Raw genomic sequence first — 19,523 nt, forward strand, 5'->3', positions numbered from 1 at the left:
TGGTTGCTACAGCTGGGTTTGGGGTGCTCCTGGCATCTAGTGGATAGAAGCCAGGAATGCTGCTAAACATCCTCCAATGCACAGGACAGCCCCACATAGCAAAGAATTATCTGCCCTCAAATGTCAATAATGCCAAGGTTGAGAAACCTGCTTTAAGATGGAACTTCTTGTCATCTAGAGAGGCTTGAGGATAGCTTTAAAGGAGAAAGTGGTGAGACAGAGTCCTGTCATGCCTGAATAACTACCCTGCCCTGTGGAGAACCACTATCCTGGAGCAGTTTCCCCCAAACTTCTGTGCTAAGGAGAATCATGAGGGCACTGGTTGAAGCTCTTGTTTCTCTATCCCCTCTCTTGGGGAGTCTGACTCCAGCTTTTTCTTTTTCTTCAAAATTTTTAGAAAAGAATTTGTAGTTTGAGTGTCTCAGGTGATTTTTATCATCAGATGTTTGGAAATGTCCTCATACAGCTTCAGGGAACACACACTGCTGTTGGGTGGGGCTGGTCTTCCCCTGATCCTGCTCATGGTTTGGAAAGATTGCCTTCATTTCATTGATTTGTCTTCTTCTTGCCCCACAATGATGTAGAAGCTCGACATGACTAAACACCATAAGAACATGTTAAATTAAGCAAATATGAGTGACTCAGAGTCTCCATCCTCATGGGAGGTACATCTTTGAGCTTTCTAGTATCCTCCTCATACCCCTTCTGACAGGCAGTGTGGGCAGTGTGTTGGCATGGGGCAGTGCAAACCGTTTGGCTATAGACCTAGATTTTTACTTGTAGGTCTAGGTTAAGCTAAATGTGTTGCTTCGAACAAGCCATGTGGGTGCCCTGAGCCTCAGTTTTCTCTTCTGCAAATTGGGAATAACATTATGTGTCCTCTGTCTTTCAGGGAAGTCTTTCTTTCTTCAAGGAAGGAAAGAGAAGATGCTCTCAATTCTGTCTCAGTTCTTTGGAATCATTTTTGGACATTTTCAAAACTTATGAAAAGCCCATGTCACACCCCACAGCTACTCATTAAGAGTCTTGAGGGGCCTACATTTATTTTTATTTTTTTAATATTTGAGAGAGAGACAGAGAGAGAGAGAGAGAGAGAGAGAGCAGGAGCAGAGTTGGGAAGCCTGATGTGGGGCTTAATCTCATGACGCTGAGATCATGATCTGAGCCAAAATCAAGAGACAGATACCTAACTGACCAAGCTACCCAGCTACCCTGGGATCCACATTTAAAAATAGTGCCTCTTTTAAAAGCTCCACAGCTAAATCCTTTGAAAACTGTCAACCTCCCCAGAAAGTGCCTTGCAAACTGGAAAGTGCTGTTCTGCTGGAAGTTGCTGCTCCCAGCAGTAAATGGTGCTGTTGCAGTTTCCTCTTTGGCCTTGTCAGATCATCAGACACATTTGACTACCTAAGCAGATGGCGGCATTTCTCGTGGATATTTTGAAAAAATAGGACAGTTTCCCATCTGCCTGCAGTGACTCAGGAGCTGCCTGTCCTTCCCAGAGGCAGGAGCAGTTGTTGAACGTCCTCAGAGGATCCCTCTAGCCTCAGGGAACTTTGGCGTGCCTCCTGGTGGGGCAGGGGCCTGCATGGGAGCACACTGCACACCAGCGCATGGGAAGGGCTCAGCCCACCAAGGGCCACAGTGCAAGTGTAGAGACGGGGGCTGGACCCCACATGACCCATCTTTCTCCACCAGTGGGATGGCTCTCATTTGCCTGAGTCTGCACAGATGAGGGATGAGGCAGGGGATCTTCCTCTATTGCCTGGCCTGCTACCCTGGAACATGGGGATGACCATAGAAATGAAAGGGTATTGCTACCTGAAAAGCTCTGTGCAGGTGAGAAGAATCATTACTGTAGTTAATATGACTATGGGTTTTCAGCTTCCTCAGCAGCAACCAGACTCAAGGTGAGACTGGCCCCATCTGGCTGTACCTGAGACTCATCCCTTCTCCAGCCCTTAGCCTGGGAGCAGGAGAAGGACCTCGTGCTGGTGAGAGGCTGGCTGGTGTTTTCCCCTGCGGAAGAGAAAGGGCTAATACTTTAGATTCTGCAAATAGGAGCTCACACCATGATCCTCTTCATCTGAGGACAGAATGGGGTCACCTAGAGGTGATGTTAGCATCTCTCTGAGATGCCTGCAGTTGACAAGTCCTCATCTTGTCTTGCAGTAGGTTCCACTCTCATTCTGGAATCAAATGCCTCGGATCTTGTTCTTTGCATTAAACTACTGAAAACTCATGGAGCCCTCAGCTTATAACTACCCTGTGGTTGCCCCTTTACAGCCATTCCTTCAGTGCAAGTCTGCTTTTTTCAGCCTTCTGTGAGGACACCCCACTTGTGCAGAGTTTATGAAGCTGTGCAGTATCCTCCATCTGCTTGGGAGTTGCTTTCCTATTTTTCCTATGCCCTAGTGTTGTCTGCTGGCCCGCTCTGTGGGAAATGGTTCACTCCATACTAGTTATGCTGCAGACTGTGAGACCTCTGCCAGGGAGGCCCATGTGTCTGGGTCTTTGAGAAAGCACTGGACCAGAAGGCTTTCCTTTCGGCTACCCCTGGGGCCTGGACTATTGGGCTCTGTGCCCCACTCAGTCGTGGCTGCCATTTCCTCACTGGGGGATGGAGAAGTGAGAAATGATGAGGGGCTAAGACATTGGGCTGGAGGGTTAAGGGAGTGAGTTTTAGAAACTGTAACAGGTAGCTGGGTAGAAATCTAAGAGTAAGGGAAAATATTAAAGGAGGAGAGAAAGTTGTTTTATAACCACTTAGACTCTAGATCAAGGTAGTCCGGCCCTTTGGACTTTAAGAGAGAGGAAATACTCATGTTAGTTGGATGCTGAGTCGTCCTGAGTATTGTTTATTACCCTCTCTTTCTCTCGTCCACCGCCATATGCTCAAGCATGTGCATATCTGCATGTATGTGTGCACACTCACACATTCACACACACACACATCCCAGCCATGGGGCACTCTGCTCACAGAGTGAGCATGTACGTCACCTGCAGGTTTCCACCAGCCCCTGTGTGCACACCCATAGAGCAAAATCCCTTTTCTTTTTCTTATTTTTTTATATTTTATTTATTTATTTATTAATGAGAGACACAAAGTGAGAGGCAGAGACACAGGCAGAGGGAGAAGCAGGCCCGACGCGGAACTCGATCCCAGGTCCCCAGGACCACACCCCAGGCTGAAGGCAGCGCCAAACCGCTGAGCCACCAGGGCTGCCCCCAAATCCCTTTTCTTATTGTCTGTGTTGCAACTGCTGCATGCGCAGGGGCTAAGTTGGCTGTTTGCTCATTCCCAAGCCCTACGATGTGGGTCTCAGTTGCTCACTATAGTGAAGACCTCCTCTGAGGAGGGACCCCTCGAGGGCAGGGACTGTGTCTTAGTTGTCTCTGGATCTCTAGTTTCTGGTATGGTGCCTGGCACACGGTAGGTGCTCAGTAATTGCTTGTGAGCCTCAGTTTGGGATCTGACTCAAGGTAATAAAATGTAGTGGAGACTTGCTGTCTGTTGAAACACAGCCTTCTCTTCTTCCTGGGCGTGCAGCTAAAATAATTGTTAGGTTTGGACATGGGACTGAGATCTTGTAACAGAACGTGAACAGAAAGGATGAGTGCCCCTTCCAGACCTGACCCATCAGAACCTCCTGCTGTGCTCCTCTGTGCCCTTTCTCCCTTCTGGCTGACTGGAATGACAATGGCCCAAGGAATCCTTGAAAGCCAGGCACTGAAGACTGTAGAACATCTGCTGACCAGGGTCCTGAATGGTGATGTGGAGCAGAGCTGTGCATTCAACCTGAAAACCCACTCTGGATATTACCTGAGGGAGAAGTAGACTGTTTATTCTTCAAGCTACCAAATGCTTTGGGTCTCTTAACCTAACTAGTACTTGTCACGTGACCATGGGCCTTATTTATCAGCACCCTGGCCCCCAGCTCCAAGGGAAAAGTTGTGTGCTCATGGAGCCCAGATGCTTGATTAGGCAGGAGAGCTCCTCTGCTCTCAGGCATACATGCCCCTCCTTTAGACCTCTGCTTATAAGACCCTTATAGCAGGCTCTGGGTGCTGATTCCCAAAGGAATAAGAAAGACAGACAGAGAAACAAGGTCAGGGAGTTTTCTCCCAGAAAACAGATCTCCCAGATTTACGACTACAATACGATCCTGGTGGCTCTCTCCCTGGGTCCTTACAGTGCTCCACCTGTTTTCCCACTTGAGAAACTGAAATGATGAGGGTGATCTGTGTTCCTGTGGTATAAGAAGGAAGGACTTATTAAGGACGGCATCTTAGGGACTTAAACTATTTAAAGGGGGAGAGAGTGAAACAGTGTGGTGCGGAAAGAGCGAGCCCTGGGGAGAAGCCAGAGGACATGACAGGAATGCTAATATAATGGGCCTGTCAGTCAGGGATGCAGAGAGGCACTGTTCCCTCTGTAAATCCACACGTTTATTTTAGTTACAGTGTTTGGCCCCCTCTCAGGGCCCAGGGTCACCTTTTGTCTTATCACTGGTACCCAATAAGCTGTACAGTCAGTGGCAGGGATGGTCACTCACATGGTCCAGGATGCTCAGAACATCTTTTTTTGGGAGGTGGCAGTGGCCTGGGCTGGGACTTTTCACAGTCATTGCCTGACCTCATAGTATCCCTCCTCAAAGGGCTAATTAGGAGCAAACCCCTGGTGAGGGACGCAGGACCTCCAGCTGTAGTTACCATTTTATTTTTAGGGAATTCAATAAATGAACAAGCATATTCTTGGCAAATGGAAGAGTGCATTTAAAGAGTAAAATAACTTCAGTACTATAACATAATACATGATTACTGTAGAAAATGGGAAAATTCAAATACTTACAAAGAAAAAAGTTTAAATGCCTGCAATTCCATCCCTCAGAGAAAACCACTATCAGTACTTTGATATATGCCTTTTCCTTTGTCCTCTGCTTCCTTCCCTCCTTCCCTTCCATCCCTTCCCTTCTTTCTTTCTTTCCTCCCTCTCTCCCTCCTCCCGTCCTTTCCTCCCTTCTCTCCCACACCTATCTGATAAATTCTGTCATTTTATCTACCTAGTTATATTTAAACAGTATGGGATTCTATTCTACATCTTTTCTACACCTGTTCACTTCACATACTTCCATATCATTAAATAGAACATCATCTTAAACAGCTGAAATATGTCCTGTTACATGACTGAGCAACGGACGAGGTTCTTTTGTTTTTAGTTTTCCCCTCCCCTATGGGATCTCTGTGTCTTCACTACTGAAAGTGTGGTCATCATGATGCATGGTTAATGCATCAGCATCACCTGGGAGCTTGATGGAAATGCAGAGTGCACACTGAACCAGAATGTACATTTTAATACAATTCCCAGGTGATTCATATGCACGTTAAGACTTGAGAAGCTTGGATCCAGTCTTGCGGTTTTAGTCTGATGAACTTAATTTTCATTCATGCATTCATTCATTCATTCATTCATTCATCATATGTCATTATACCCCAGGCACATGCAGGGCAAGAGGGAAATAGAAATGACTGAGAAACCATAGTCCCAGACATTGAAGAGCTCAGAGATCCCCACCTAAAGGGAAACAAAATAAACATAACCTGCACTAGAAGTCTGTGGGAACACAGAGGAAAGAAGCATATTAGTGTTACCTGCATCCAAAAATGCTTCACAGAGGAGGTAATGATAGAGCTGATTATTGAGGGATGTGTAGGAGTTTGTTGCAAAGAGAAGAGCATGTACACAAAGGGGACAGCTTGTGCAAACACACAGCCACATGGAGCAGATGCAGAGAAGGGTGCTGGGTTGGAATGTGGGTCTGTGCAGGCAGACCCATTTGAAGAGACATTAGAGAGAAATGCCATGGGCAGCTCCCTAGAGGCCTTGCTTGCCACATGGAGGAGTGTTGGCATTGTCCTTTGGATTAAATGGGACCCCAGCTTAGGAGGTGAGTGATACCATGTGGTTTGATTTTTGGTCTGGTTCCTCTGGCAAGTGAGGGAGGATGGACTCATTTGGGGAGATAGTGATCACAAGGTGGAGTCCTGGGTGGGAAATGGCAAGGGCCCCACAAGGGCAGCAAGAGCCCAGATGACAGGGGGTTCGAGGGCATTTCTGCAGTGGACCCAACAGGGGTTGGTGATCAATCTGATGAGGGATGAGGGAAAAGGAGGCATCCAGGAGGCATCTGAGATGATCCCTGCCAGATTTCTCTCTGTGGAGTGTGAGTATATGGTCAGTTGTCTTCTTGAGATGGGAATACAGTACACAGAACAGGTTTGTGGTGGGCACATAATGAGTCCTATCGTGTTGTCTGGCTCCGCCAGTGATCATGGTACCTTCTCTCAGCTATGTTTGCCTGGAATGCATGCCTCACCTTCATCATCTGCCAAATACCCAGCCTTTTTTTTTTTTTTTCCTGGAAAGGACCTCTAGAGATCACATAGGTGACCTGAGCTAAGTGCAAATGAGAAGCTGATAACTGCTCTCGCATGACCATCGAACTGGCCAAAGGTGAATGCGCTAGGACCTTGTTTTACCTTGACTTGCTGTGAGAGAAGAAAAGCCCCACTTGGATCCACCCAGGCACTTTGAAAAACCAGAAGGATCTTATTACAGGGAAGTTTTGACCTGTGAGATGGCCCCACAGCAGGGGCCCCCAAAACAGAGGGCTGGCAAAGTTTCAATTTATCCTACACCCCAAAGTCTGTGCACGCTGGGGTTTAATTGTTATCTTCCTCTTTCTCACAGCATCAAATGCCTGCGGGGCTTAAGTAGAAAATGACAGGGTTCCAGCTCTCTGTTCTGCAGACCTGCTGAGTGTGTTTCCCCAGCCCCGTGCCCACTCTCCCTGCTTGTTCAGCTGACACGGATGTGCAGGCATTTCTTTTTTTCTGTGTTTCTGGCTTCGTGTAACTCACTGAGGCTTGGAAGTTTTAGCAGGAGAAGGGCACTTACTGGAGAGGGACTTTTGATTCCCTCAAGAAGCTGTCTTTCCTTGGTGTTTTCCTCTTAGGGTGGGGGTAGCACATTATTCCCCTGTTACTTGGTATCTGCTGCTACTGGCTATGGGAGGCCTCGACTTTTCTTGCCCTGTTCAGGAGGGTAGCCATTGGTCACACGTGGCTCTTTAAATTTAGATTTGACTCGTTAGGGATGCCTGGGTGGCTCAGTGGTTGAGCGCCTGCCTTAAGGCCCAGGGCGTAATCCTGGAGTCCTGGGATGGAGTCCCACGTCGGGCTCTCTGCATGGAGCCTGCTTCTCCCTCTGCCTGTCTCTCCCTCTCTTTCTCCGTCTCTCATAAATAAATAAATAAATAAATAAATAAATAAAATCTTAAAAAAAAAGATTTGACTCATTAAAATTAAAGCTAAAAATTCAGTTCTTTAGTCACTTGCAGCTCCCTGTGTGGCTGGTGGCTAGGTACTAAACAGCACTGGGTGTGGAACATTTCTATCATTGCAGGAGGTTTTATTGGATAGCACAGTTTTATTCCAACGTGTTTAGGTATTTCTTGAAAGCTACAGAACTGGAGGCATGTGAACTGGGATCTTTCTACTTTAAAATGATGCTGCTTAGAGACTAGGAACCACCAGATGCCTTAAGTTGGGGGTGGGAGACAGCTGTGGCCCACAGCTCCCAGAGGCCTCAGGGATCTATAGGGACTGTGCAGGGAGCCAAAGGGATCCAGTGTAGTGGGGCCAAAATAGGGAATGCAACTCCCTGAGGTAGCCCTGCAAAGGGATGCATCGTGGCAGCTTCAGCTCCAGGGCAAGAGGTCCCACTGCATTTGGGGAGCATGCAGGTGCATTTGGTCATGGTGTGGCCCTCTGGCTCACTACAGAAAAAAGAATCCACCCTGCCTTCAGCTTCTTGCACCTTTTCCACAGGGTCCTCAGATGTGTGGCCTGCAGGGCACTTGGAACAGGGTCTGTTCTGTCTTTATGCTGTCTTCCTCTCATCTGTGTGTGGACAGGATGACTGCTGCCGTCATCTGGTCTGTTAGCCTTGGGTACCTGCTCGCCATGCCCTTCCCGAATGCTCCATGTTCTCTAAAAGTGACCGATGGACTGGGCAACTGGCAGATTCATTAGGACAGTCTGCCAGCCCGACGGGAGCCCAGCTCCTCTCTGAAGTTCAGACTTGCTCCAGGAGAACCACTGCCTGAAGTCTTGGTTTCCCTTTCTTTAAAGACACTTTATAAGCTGCACTGAGCCTAAATGCAGGATGAAGAGCAGAGCAGCACTTTGGGGAAAGGCTACCGAGATCAACTGGGTAGACACTTAGAGGAGAAGCCTCCTCGCAGGGACTCGTGCTTAGAAGGTGATGACCTGCTACTCTCGCCTGAGCTTTTCTCCCCACTCCCGCCCTCCCTTCCTGGTACTGTGAAGGCTTAACAGTGGGCAGAGGAGCCTGTGTCCCTCCCTCACCATTCTCCTGTCTCCCTGGCAACAGTTAGGCCTCTTTGGTGAACCCCTCTCCTGGGTCGTTTTGAGGCTGGACTTTCTTGGCAGGGCTGTCTGTAAGTGAGATGTAGAAATGCAGGACACCTAAGACCTGCAGCCAGCGGGCCTCCTTTCCCTGATGCCAGGGGAACGCTGAAGGAGGCCGTGACATCTGTGAGCTTCCTTACCCCACTGAGGGCAGCCCAGAGTGTTCTGGCCACCGTGTTGCATTACCTAAAGTTATTTGTTGTTGTTTCTTCCTGCCTCCTAGAATAAGGGGTGGGTCACTGCGAGACCCATGCCTGCAGGCCTTCTCCCCCCTCTTTCTTTCCCTTTCACCTGCTAAGACCTTTTTAGTTGGGGCAAATAAAAGTATTCACTGGCCAGTGGGGTCATCAAAAATCTGCCTTAGGGCAGAGTGTGGGCAACGAGTCATGACAGCTCACATAAGCTTAGCTGTCACAGCAAAGTAAGGCAAGAGTGAGGCCTGCTTTCAAGCAGGAGAAATTGGTTATATACAGTGGGATTTTAGGAACATCACTCTGTCTGAAAAGTATACCCTCTAGAATTGATATGGTCTGAAGTTCTACTATTAGAGGTTCGTTCTACAAATTTTATAGAATTTCTACATATTCTATTTATATCTATAGATATATCTATAAATTTTATAAATTGTCTTTAGACAGAATTAAAATGTGAATATCCCTATTTGTGGGTAGGCTCCTTTCTTGAGTGTAAAATAGGTTATAGAAAATGGGGCAGAGAACAATTACCTGGGATGAACTTGTCATCAAAGAGTCGAGCAGATTTATATACAGAATAATCGTGGTTCACCACAGACAAGATTTCTTATGTCCCAATTTTATTTGGGATTGGTTCCAATTAGGTGGTCTAGATTGAGTTTCTGTAGTTTGTGATACAACTGAGACCAAGATTTCCGTCCTTAATACCTTGGTTTCCCACATTCCATTCTGTCAGTCAACCAGGGACAGAATGAGAACCGGACCTCAGAAACACCTGGACACCTGTATTCTTTCCGTGTTGGACCACTCACATCCCTTACAAACAGTCCAGTGAGCTCAGTTCCTGTGCCTGCTGCCTGCCCACTCTGTGCCCAGCATTTATCTAGAGAATACTCACAAGGCGAACCTGATAGGCAGAACCCTATAAAAAATAGTTATGATGTTTTCAATTACAAAGAACAGGAATCTTAAGTAAATGATGTATTAAGTCATAAATTTGTTGACTTATATAGCAAGAATCTTGGAAGTAGGTGGGGCGGTTTCAGGTTGGTTAATGTATATTCAACACGTAATCAGGGACCATTTCTTCATAGGAGTCTCTATCAGTTAAAAATCTACTTTGTTGTTGTTGTTGTTGATGATGCTCCTTCATCATTCCTCTCACATCTCATTGGCCAAGACTAGGTCACATGGCCCTTCTTAACCCAATGATGGAAGGAGAATGGGACCACTGTAGACCAAGATCTATGCCTTGCCCTTCTGAGGAAGGAGGATAGACATAAGGGCACCTTTCCCTAGGAGATGGACCCAGAGAAAAGTATGACTGTGAAAGCCAAATTAGGATCCTCTGGCCAGAATGAAGAGGGTCTGTGTGGTCAGCAAATAGTACCTGCTATATCTGAAACAGTGATGAGAGCACGAGGGAAAACAAACCCAGGTCTCTATTTGAACGTCCTGTCAAGCCAGGAAACCTACAATTCTGGGAAGAACTAAAGACCACAGATAGTCCCAGAAACACTTGAGCCCCCGGGTGGATGCAGCATCGCGGCATCTCAGTGGAGTGCACAGAGCAGTGATCCACATGTAATTAGACAGGGAAGGACTCCTGGATTCTGGAGAACACATCTCCTAGGCTAGGCATGGGCTGGCAGGAAAGAGCAGACATTCAAGGTTGGATAACAACAACTTCCGAGGCAGGAATGTGGGAATTTGTCTTCTCTGTATGAGTGTGCATGTAGATGTATGTGGCATTTGGGTCTTACTTGTAGTAAGACCATAAGATCCATGAATATATAGACTGATGTCTCCCCAGTGTATCCCTAATGCCTAGGACAGCCTGAAGTAATCTAGTAATGCTTGTTGAGAAATGGATTAATGATGATTATCTGGAACAGTGGAGGAGTAGGGAGGAAGCAGGAATGAGCAGCATATGAGGGCAGTCCCATGCTCCTTTTATGAGCACATTAGAGTCCCTAGGACCAGGAAAATCACTCTCAACTCACTCAGAGCTTCTGCACAAAGGAAGTGACTTCAGCTATTAAGAGCCCCATCCACACAAAAATCTCTGTGCCTCTCTTTGTTCTATCTCTTTGTAGCCAGGCTAGATTGTCAGTTGAAGTCAGGAAGTTTGGCATCAGATTGTGTCCTAGGTAATAGGATTTGTCCCTCTTCTATGAGTCATGGCTGTGGAGGGTGCTGGGGAGCTGTGAATACCAGAGGAGGCAGAGATGGTGTGACGGATGGACCTTTGGGAGGCTTTGTCACATGGTGTCTCCTTTGATGCTGGAGTCAGGTCCCATCCTGGCCAAACCTGAATCAAGAAAACATGTATAATTTGCAGGGCCAAGTGCTAAAATGAAAATAGAGGCTTCTTGTTAAAAAAAAACAAAACAAAACAAAACAAAAAGAAAATCAAAAAACAAGTGAGAAGTTCTGGAGAGTGACCGCAGAGCTTTAAATCAAGTGTCAGGCCTTTCTAATCATGGGGTCCTTCTAAGAATGGGACAGCTGTGCAGGTGGTATGGGTGTGAAGCCAGACCTGGAGGAAACCCCCACAACCCACTCCTAAAGGGGCAGGTTCCTGGTGCTTTCTCAATCAAGAGCTTTGTCTCCTTTCATATTCCCAAATTTATAAATGTATAACAGCATCGTGCTGGTGAAAGTCACTATTTTATAGATTACTGGGGCTCCTTCTTTTCAGAGGAATGGGGGAAATAATAGGGTGCTTAAAAGCAATTAGTTACAGCAACAAAAGAACAGAGAGAACAACAAGAAAGCTATTATGCAAATGTGCGTCCATTCACTGCCATTCAGCCTTGGGGAGCCTCATGGTATATTCAGAAGTTTCTGCCTGTTTGAATTATTAGTCCCTCTATACTTAATATCATGCCTCTGTACAATTATTTATGTCTCCCCCCCCCCCCCAAGCACATTAGTAATTGGCCTCTTCCATCTCCTGGTCTCATGTGGGCTTAACTGCTATCTTGACTAAAGTCAGCAAAGAAAGGCAAAGGTTGTTTGGATGCTGCAGGAGGCTCAGCCAGATAGAGGCACCCAAGATTCAGGTCTGACTCAGTTCTGCTTTATAGGGGCTCTGGGAAGGAGGAAGCTGAGAAGTGCCTTCTAGAGGGTCCTGGATGACAGGAATCAGGGAAGGGAGTGGGAGCGCTCATGCTGCTGTCTGTGGTCCTGACCATGGTTCTCTGACCATGATGTGTGCCCGCTCCTTTCAGACATGACCTGGCCAGGCCAGACATTATGGAATTGGGGGACGTTGGCCCTTAAAAAGAAAAATCCTGCTAAAGACCCAACAAACACATTTCAGACTGCATTTGTGCCTACATTAAAAACACCGCATTATCTTCAATGCACATCTTCCTGCTTTTTAACATAAGAGACACGGGTTTCAACTATGACTGAAGGGGAAGAGGTTTGTTTCTGGCCTCTTCTTAGAGATTTCATGCCACAGAATGTGTTGGTCTGGGGCCCTCATCCACTGGACTTCACCTCAGCAACTCTATGTGCATGTGTCCCTGTGGTCTCGGTTAAGTCAGTGTCAGCCAGCTTGCTGTCCCACCACAGGGTGAGTGCCACCACTGAAGGCATGGCATGTGGGTGTCAAGAGGTGGGATTCATCTCTTATCAGGTCTGAAATGTTTTCTGAATGAATATGTGAGTGAGTAAAGAGTTCAGACTCAGAAGGAGAGACTGGATTGTGAATATTTGGATGATTTGCTGGAGTTTAGATGATAGAACAGGTCTTTTTAAAAAATATTTATTTATTTATTCATGAGACACACACACACACAGAAAGAGAGAGAGAGAGAGAGAGAGACAGAGACAGAGAGAGAGGGAGGCAGAGACACAGGCAGAGAGAGAAGCAGGCTCCATGCAGGTGGCCTGACATGGGACTCGATCTGGGACTCCAGGATCACGCCCCAGGCTGAAGGCGGTGCTAAACCACTGAGCCACCCGGGCTGCCCAGAACAGGTCTTAATATGAAAGAACTAGGGTTTCTTCTAAAAATAGGGGCTGGTTTGGTCCAGACTCTGCTATTTACTGGCTGTGTTACTTTGGGCATGCCACTCAACATCTCTGACCCCTTTTCCTGGAGGCAAGATGGAAATAAATGTTGCTGCCCCCACCACAGGAATGGAGCCATTCGTGGATAGCAAAGCACCACAACTCAGATTAGTAATCTTTGTTCTCTCCCCACACACCTTCCTCTGGGCTGTGGCTACTCATGTCCATCTTCACTGCCCCAGAGGGTGGGGCTGCCAGGACAAGACAATCAGGGTCTATTGCTGAAAGTTCTGAGGGCTTCTGGTGATCAGCACTGTCTGGAGATCAGGAGTATTGAAGATCAGTCATGACCTTGTGTGCGGAGGGCATGGGAACGTGTGTAGGCCATAGGTCCTCTTCAGGGTTGTCCCAGTATCTGGGATGATGGCCTCTGTTCTTCCTCCAACTGAGTCAGGCCTGGCTTTGGGAGAAAGGGGAACATGGATCTTGGTCCCTCTCCAGTTGGTGCCTCTCACATTGAGCCCTTTGTCTGCATTCTACCTCATTACCATCTACCACTGCTCCCACCCCCAATTTTTCTGATCTGATAAAAAAAAAATTGAGTCTCACTATTGAGCATTGCCATTCTGTCAGGGACACAGCCAGTCTGACAAATTAATCAGGAAGAAGGTGCTTGATGAGACTGCTGAGAGGTTAATTTGTAACCCCTCTCAAGGAGCACATTTGCTTTCTGGCAGGGGCCTTCTGCAGATAGCACCATGAGAGCTCCAGGCACCCGGAGCTGCCTTCTCTGCTGCTTCAAGGGCTGGCCCTGGACTGGGCCATGTGGGTGGTGCCAAAGCAGCTTCCATGACAGAGTGTGGTTTCTCATGACGAGGCCTTGGCTTAGGAACAAGCCCCTAGGTTGGGTCCCTTTGGGGGTCCTGTTTCCCCTTTTCTGCTCCTTGCCTTCTCCTCTCTCTGCTGGAATGTGGCCTGTGGTTCCTCACCTCAAATCTGGGTCTCTTTCCTCAAGATCCTCATTTACCCTGCTGCTGCCTCAGCCTCTCTAGGAATTGGTTGGGGGGAGGGTAGGAAGCAAGCTCAGCATGGCTGATGGCCCCATTTAGAATAGGAGGCTGGGGAATGAATAGTCCCTCCTGCAGCTCAGCCTCATCTCCTTAATGGATCCTAATTACCCCTGTCCTGCTTGTGGCTTCTCTCAAGGGCTCACCTGTCCTGATGATGGATGAGGTGAATGAGGAGGTGGCCAGCTGGGGCTGAGGAATCCTCCCCTTTCTCTCCTAGGAGTGGGGCGGATGTGGGAACTTTGAATCAAGCTCAAGGATTTTTTTTAAAGATTTTTATTTATTTATTTGAGAGAGAGAAAGAGAGTCCAAGTACATGAGTGAGGTGAGGGGCAGAGGAGGAGGGATGGGGAGAGAATATCAAGCAGACTCCCTGCTGAGCATGGAGCCTGACACCTGGATTGAACCCACAACCTTGAGATCTTGACCTGAGCTGAAACCAAGAGTTGTACACTTAACTGACTGAGCCTCCCAGGTGCCCCAAGTTCAGAGATTATGGTGAAGGGGAAGAACCACTGTAGAATGAACTCTTCTCCCCTATTATCCCTTAAAACTTGGGCCAGGTGGTTTTAGCTTAGAAGGAAGGTGATGGGTGGGGACAATTGGCCTTTTGAGTGTAAAGCCCCAAGAATACATGACAAGAGAGATGGTAAAGACTGTCAGGCCCATGGAGCACTGATCCAAGGCAGGACAGAGAACTCTGTTTTATGATACCAGTGCCAGATCAGTAACAAGCCCACATCTACTTGAAGAAGGCCAGCCTCCACCAGAGCTGAATGGCTCTTTCTGGGTCAAGATTGTGCTGGGGCTGATCTCAGGCTTTGCCCATATCTTCACAGACATACAACCAGTGAGGACTCAGTAAATGAACTGAAGATCATCCCGGGTCCCAGACACAGATCCTTGACCCCCGTGGTCAACAGGAGCAGATGCTAGATGACAGTGATTATGTTTTCTTGCAGATTAGCCAAATAAGAGAAAAAGAATAGCATGACTCTGCTTTTAAGTCACACCTCTGGCCATGGTAAGTAAGCTTTAGTGTGCTTTGGGAATGAACAATCCCGATCTAACTTGTGAGTTGTTATTATTTTGTCACTTGTTCTATGCCATGGCTACATTATAGCTCCTCACAAACATTTTGTATCTTACTCATCTGTGTCCACTTGGCAGTGTCCACTCCACTTGAGACTTGGCTGATGCTGCTCGTGCCAGACATACAGTGTAGCCTATGGGGTAAACCAGGGGCCAGAACTGAGCCTCTCTTCACAGCTGAGATGTTAGCCCCAGGTTTCCACTGAGAGGAAGAAGTTTTATTCCCCAAGAGATAATGATATGAGAGACACTTCCAATTCTTTCTCTATGTTCCCTCTCTGGACCCACTTTCCTGATGGTCCTGGGCAGGGGGCTTTGTGCCGCTGGGCCCTCTCTTCCCTAGGAGCTTATTCTCATGCATGGGCTCTCCTCTTCTTATGTCATAATGAGGGACAGAGCCTTTATTTGTGCAGTTGTGGTGGCTAGCCTCCGAGTGGTCCCCCACACAGCCTTGCCTCCTAGAATTCATGTCTTTACATAGCCCCTCTCACACCGAATAGACTGATCTGTGTCACCAGTAGGAGAGTCCAGAAATGATGTGGTGTGTCTTCTGAGCCTAGGCCACAGAAGTCATTGCAGCTTTGGATGGTCTCTGGGATCACCCATTCTGTGGGAAGCCAGCCACCATTCACACAAACACCTGTTATGGGCCAAACTGTGTCCCACCCCCCCATTCATATGTTGAAGTCCTAACTTGCAAACCTTCAGAACATAGCTGTGTTTGGACATAGGGCCTTTAAAGAGGTATTTAAGATGGAAGGAGGTCTTTAGTATGCACCCTATCTAATATGACTTCTTCTAAGAGGAGGAGATTAGGACACAGATGTGCAGAGGGAAGATCTTGTGCAGCCACAGAGAGAAGGCACCATCTATAGCCAAGGACAGAGGCCTCAGAAAGAACTAATCCAGATGATACCTTGATGTTGGATCTCTAGCTTCCATAATTGTGAGAGAGTGAGTTTCTATTGGTTAAGCCTCCAGTATGTGGTACTTTGCTGTGGAAGCTCAAGCAGACTAATATAAAACTCAGGAAGCCCTGTGAAGCCACTCATATGAAGAGGAACTTTCTTGGCAGTCATGTGTGTGAACCACCTTGAGAATGGATCCTCTTGCCTTAGTAAAGCCTTCAAGTGATTCCAGCCTCCCAGCCTTCGAGTTGCCCAACTGAGATTCCAGGCATCATGGAATGGAGTCAAAACATCCTCTGTATATCGATCTGAATTCCTTACTCACCAAAACCAAGAGATAATACACGATTACTGTTGTATTAAGTCTTTATTTTTGGAACGATTTGTTATGTGGCATTATATAACCATATACCAGGTCTGCTGTGACTGACACATTTAAGTCAAGGTGAAGGAGGAGGGCCATTTTGCGAAGGCTCATTTGGCTACAGATCTAAGCTGTGCATCAGCAGAGCAGTGATCAAGCCCTTCTTGGATGTTGGAGAGTATTCTCAGATGTCTTCATAGGTTGGTATGGGCTGTGGCCAGGGAGATTGATGGGATAGCAGGGCAGCATGACCAAGGAAGGAGAATAGTTTAGGGCCACTGGGTGTTTTGTTTTGTTTTGTTTTGTTGAGAGAGAGAACATGTACACGTGTGGGGACAGGGAGGGTCAGAGGGAGAGGGAGAGAGGGAATCTCAAGCAGGCTCCATGCTCAGTGTGGAGCCCAATGCACGGCTGGATCTCACAACCCAGAGATCATGACCCGAGCTGAGATCAAAAGTCAGATGCTTACCCATCCAAACCACCCAGGTGCCCCTCAGCCACTGTTCTTGAGGAGAGCTGAGGTATTGGGAAAGTGTCAGTAAGAGGAACCTGGACACAAGAGACCACAAAAGAGGGAGAAGCTGTGATGCCAGGCCAGGAAGGTAACACTAGGCCCTGAAGTGTGACTTGGGCTTTCCTGCCGAAGATCAGAAGACAGTGGGGATGTCCCTTTGCAGTGGGGATGAAGGGACTCCAGTCTCTCAGTAAGGAGACTAATACCTATTGAACATCTGCTCTGTACTTTATTTCATTTTTATTTTTGCAACAGCTCTTTGAGATAGTATCATCTCTATTTTTCACATAAGGAAAAGGAGACTCAGAGAAAGAGGGCGATTAAGAAATTTACCCATCACGTCACTGGTAAATAGCAGCTGGATTCAGAGTCAGGAACAGCTGCCAGAGTGTTTTGTTTTTGCCCAGGTGGTGGAGCGTCATGGAAGGTGGGTTGGTGTAGTGGTGTAGACCACATACTCTAGAATTAGACTGCCTGCCTTCAACCCCTGGCTCCTCTGCTCACTAGCCTTGTGACCCTGGGAAAGTCACTTAACCTTTCTGTGCTTCAGTTTCCCCATCTTCATAGTAGGGACCCTAGTACGTACCTGTGTTACTGTGAGGGTTCAGGGTTGTAAGCCAAGGGCTCGGAGCAGAACCTAGCAGAAAGGAAGCACTTTCTTGTTGGCTGTTCTTATTCCTTCAGCTCTGCAACATGACCTCTCAAGGACAAAAGGAAGTGATTCGGGATCCCTGGGTGGCGCAGTGGTTTGGCGCCTGTCTTTGGCCCAGGGCGCGATCCTGGAGACCCGGGATCGAATCCCACGTCAGGCTCCCGGTGCATGGAGCCTGCTTCTCCCTCTGCCTATGTCTCTGCCTCTCTCTCTCTCTGTGACTATCATAAATAAAAAAAAAAAAAAAAAAAAAGGAAGTGATTCTCAGCACCAGACTGGTCCCCACAGTGCCTAGACTAGCCACAGAGCACAGTGAAGGCTATTGAATCGACCGTCTGTGTAAATGGCTCCCTTTCCCTCTCCTCCTCCCTAATTCCAAACCAAGCAGCTCAAACTTAGGGGACAGCTCCCAATGGATCCAGAGCAGTCTCCCCTTAGCCACTGTGGGCTACCCAAGTCAGATCTCCCTTTCCTGGAGATGGAGCTTAATAGTCACATTCTAATGGGAGATGGGGCACTTGGGCTGCAGACAGAGGGGTGGTCAGTCCTTTGTGGACACACTTTCATTCCTGCACCCACACCACGTGGGGAGTTGGGGACCAGCAGGAACCTGTGAGCTTGGGGGCTATCAGAACAGTATCTCCCTGAGGGGAAGGGCCCAGGCTGGGTTTCCAGCTGCTTACCTTCAAGTTGAAAAGGAGCAGCTAAGTGTTATTGATCCAAACTCCAGGGGGAAGATTTGCTAGGAGGTCGCTGGCACCAGCCCATCACTTAGCTGGTATTCATTATTCAGTGATGGGGATAAGGAGCAGAGAATGGCTGGCACTCTGCCGCCGAGCCTGGCCTCCCAGGAGAGGAGATGACGTGAGAACTGGGAGAGACAGACAACCAAGAAAGGGTCAAGGGCGATTTGCTCACATCCTGGGAGAAAGGTTGCTTGGTGGATGGTACTAGGAGGAAGTCTACCTCGCTGGCAGCCCTGGAGCCTCCTAGGCCCTGGAGTCTCTAACCTTTGGCTAGAGAAGGGGAAAAGGAGCTTTGGGTGGCATTTGGCCTCGCCTCTCTCTGATGGTGCTTGTGTATTCCTGTTTCCTCAAATGCCCACTGACATAAAATGTCCTACCTATTTTGAGTGATGTATTGTGATGAAACTAGCTCTTACAGTGACAGAAATGATAATTAAGTCCTGAGGCCCTAAAGTGGATCAGAATAATGCACTCAATGAGATCCAGACACCATGGATTTGGCTACTTCCCAATCTTGTGATAGGCCAGCCTGTGCCTGGAGTTGTCAGATTAGATCAGGGGGATGAAAGTTCTTTATCACAGGTAACATGTCAGATAAATGTCAGCTGTGACCATCACATTGTTGTTGTTATTATTATTATCATTATCACATTCCCAAAAATACATGTCCAGAAACAACACAGTCTTAATAGCCATGAGAAGTGATGGGGGCTGGATGCGAATAAGAATGCTCATAGCAGCACTGTTTGGAAACAACCCAAAAGCCCACAGAATGAAGAATGGGTAAATAAATTATGATATCTTTACAAAGTGGAATATTTTATAGCAGCAGAAATGAATGAACCACACATAACTACATGGTGAATCTTAGTAACATAGCAAATGGGGGAAAAACGTCCTAGAAGCCTATATCCAGTATAGTATCTTTTTCTGAACTTCAAAATTAAAACTAAAAATTATAATACAAAGCATACACATATGGGCAATACCATTGTAAAATAAAGCAAAGGAATGATAAGCACAGGCTTTGAGAGCATGGTTATGGGTGGCCCAGGTGGGGAACAGTGAGGGAGGGGACCAGGCTAGGTGAGGAACACATAGATACGTTGTTTGTATTGTTCTGGATTTGGAATTGGGTGGAGCAAACATGAACGAACACATAAATGAATGGAAGGCAACTATGCTCACCACTATACCACCAACGCCTGCTACACATAAATGAGCACACAGGCCATTCACGAAACAATAATGGAAGGGGGTCATACGCAAGGGTGATGAGTAGTCCAAGTTGGGTACCTAGAAGCTGAAATGCTTATTTTTTTTCATTTAAAGAAAAGCATGATGTTGAATGGATGTTTAGCACTAGATCTCCAAGTTGATATTCTAGAAAGTCAATAACTTTTTTCTAAGGATGTTGGAGGTGCTTTATAGCATTCTGTGCCCAGAAATACCCTCATTATATATCCTTTT

The 19,523-nt window shown here is 47.2% G+C and overlaps 1 long non-coding RNA gene across 1 annotated transcript; it reads right to left on the bottom strand.

Annotated features, from left to right (window-relative positions):
* Positions 1 to 9,387: 9,387 nt before the first annotated feature.
* On the bottom strand, positions 9,388 to 18,404 carry LOC144289123 (uncharacterized). The gene is made up of 3 exons (XR_013357162.1): positions 18,274 to 18,404; positions 17,991 to 18,178; positions 9,388 to 10,998 (listed from the first exon to the last, which is right to left on the bottom strand). It is a non-coding gene; the product is annotated as an uncharacterized LOC144289123 (long non-coding RNA).
* Positions 18,405 to 19,523: the final 1,119 nt, after the last annotated feature.

Source organism: Canis aureus, chromosome 18 (assembly GCF_053574225.1).
Source record: "Canis aureus isolate CA01 chromosome 18, VMU_Caureus_v.1.0, whole genome shotgun sequence".
Classification (NCBI taxonomy): Eukaryota; Metazoa; Chordata; class Mammalia; order Carnivora; family Canidae; genus Canis; species Canis aureus.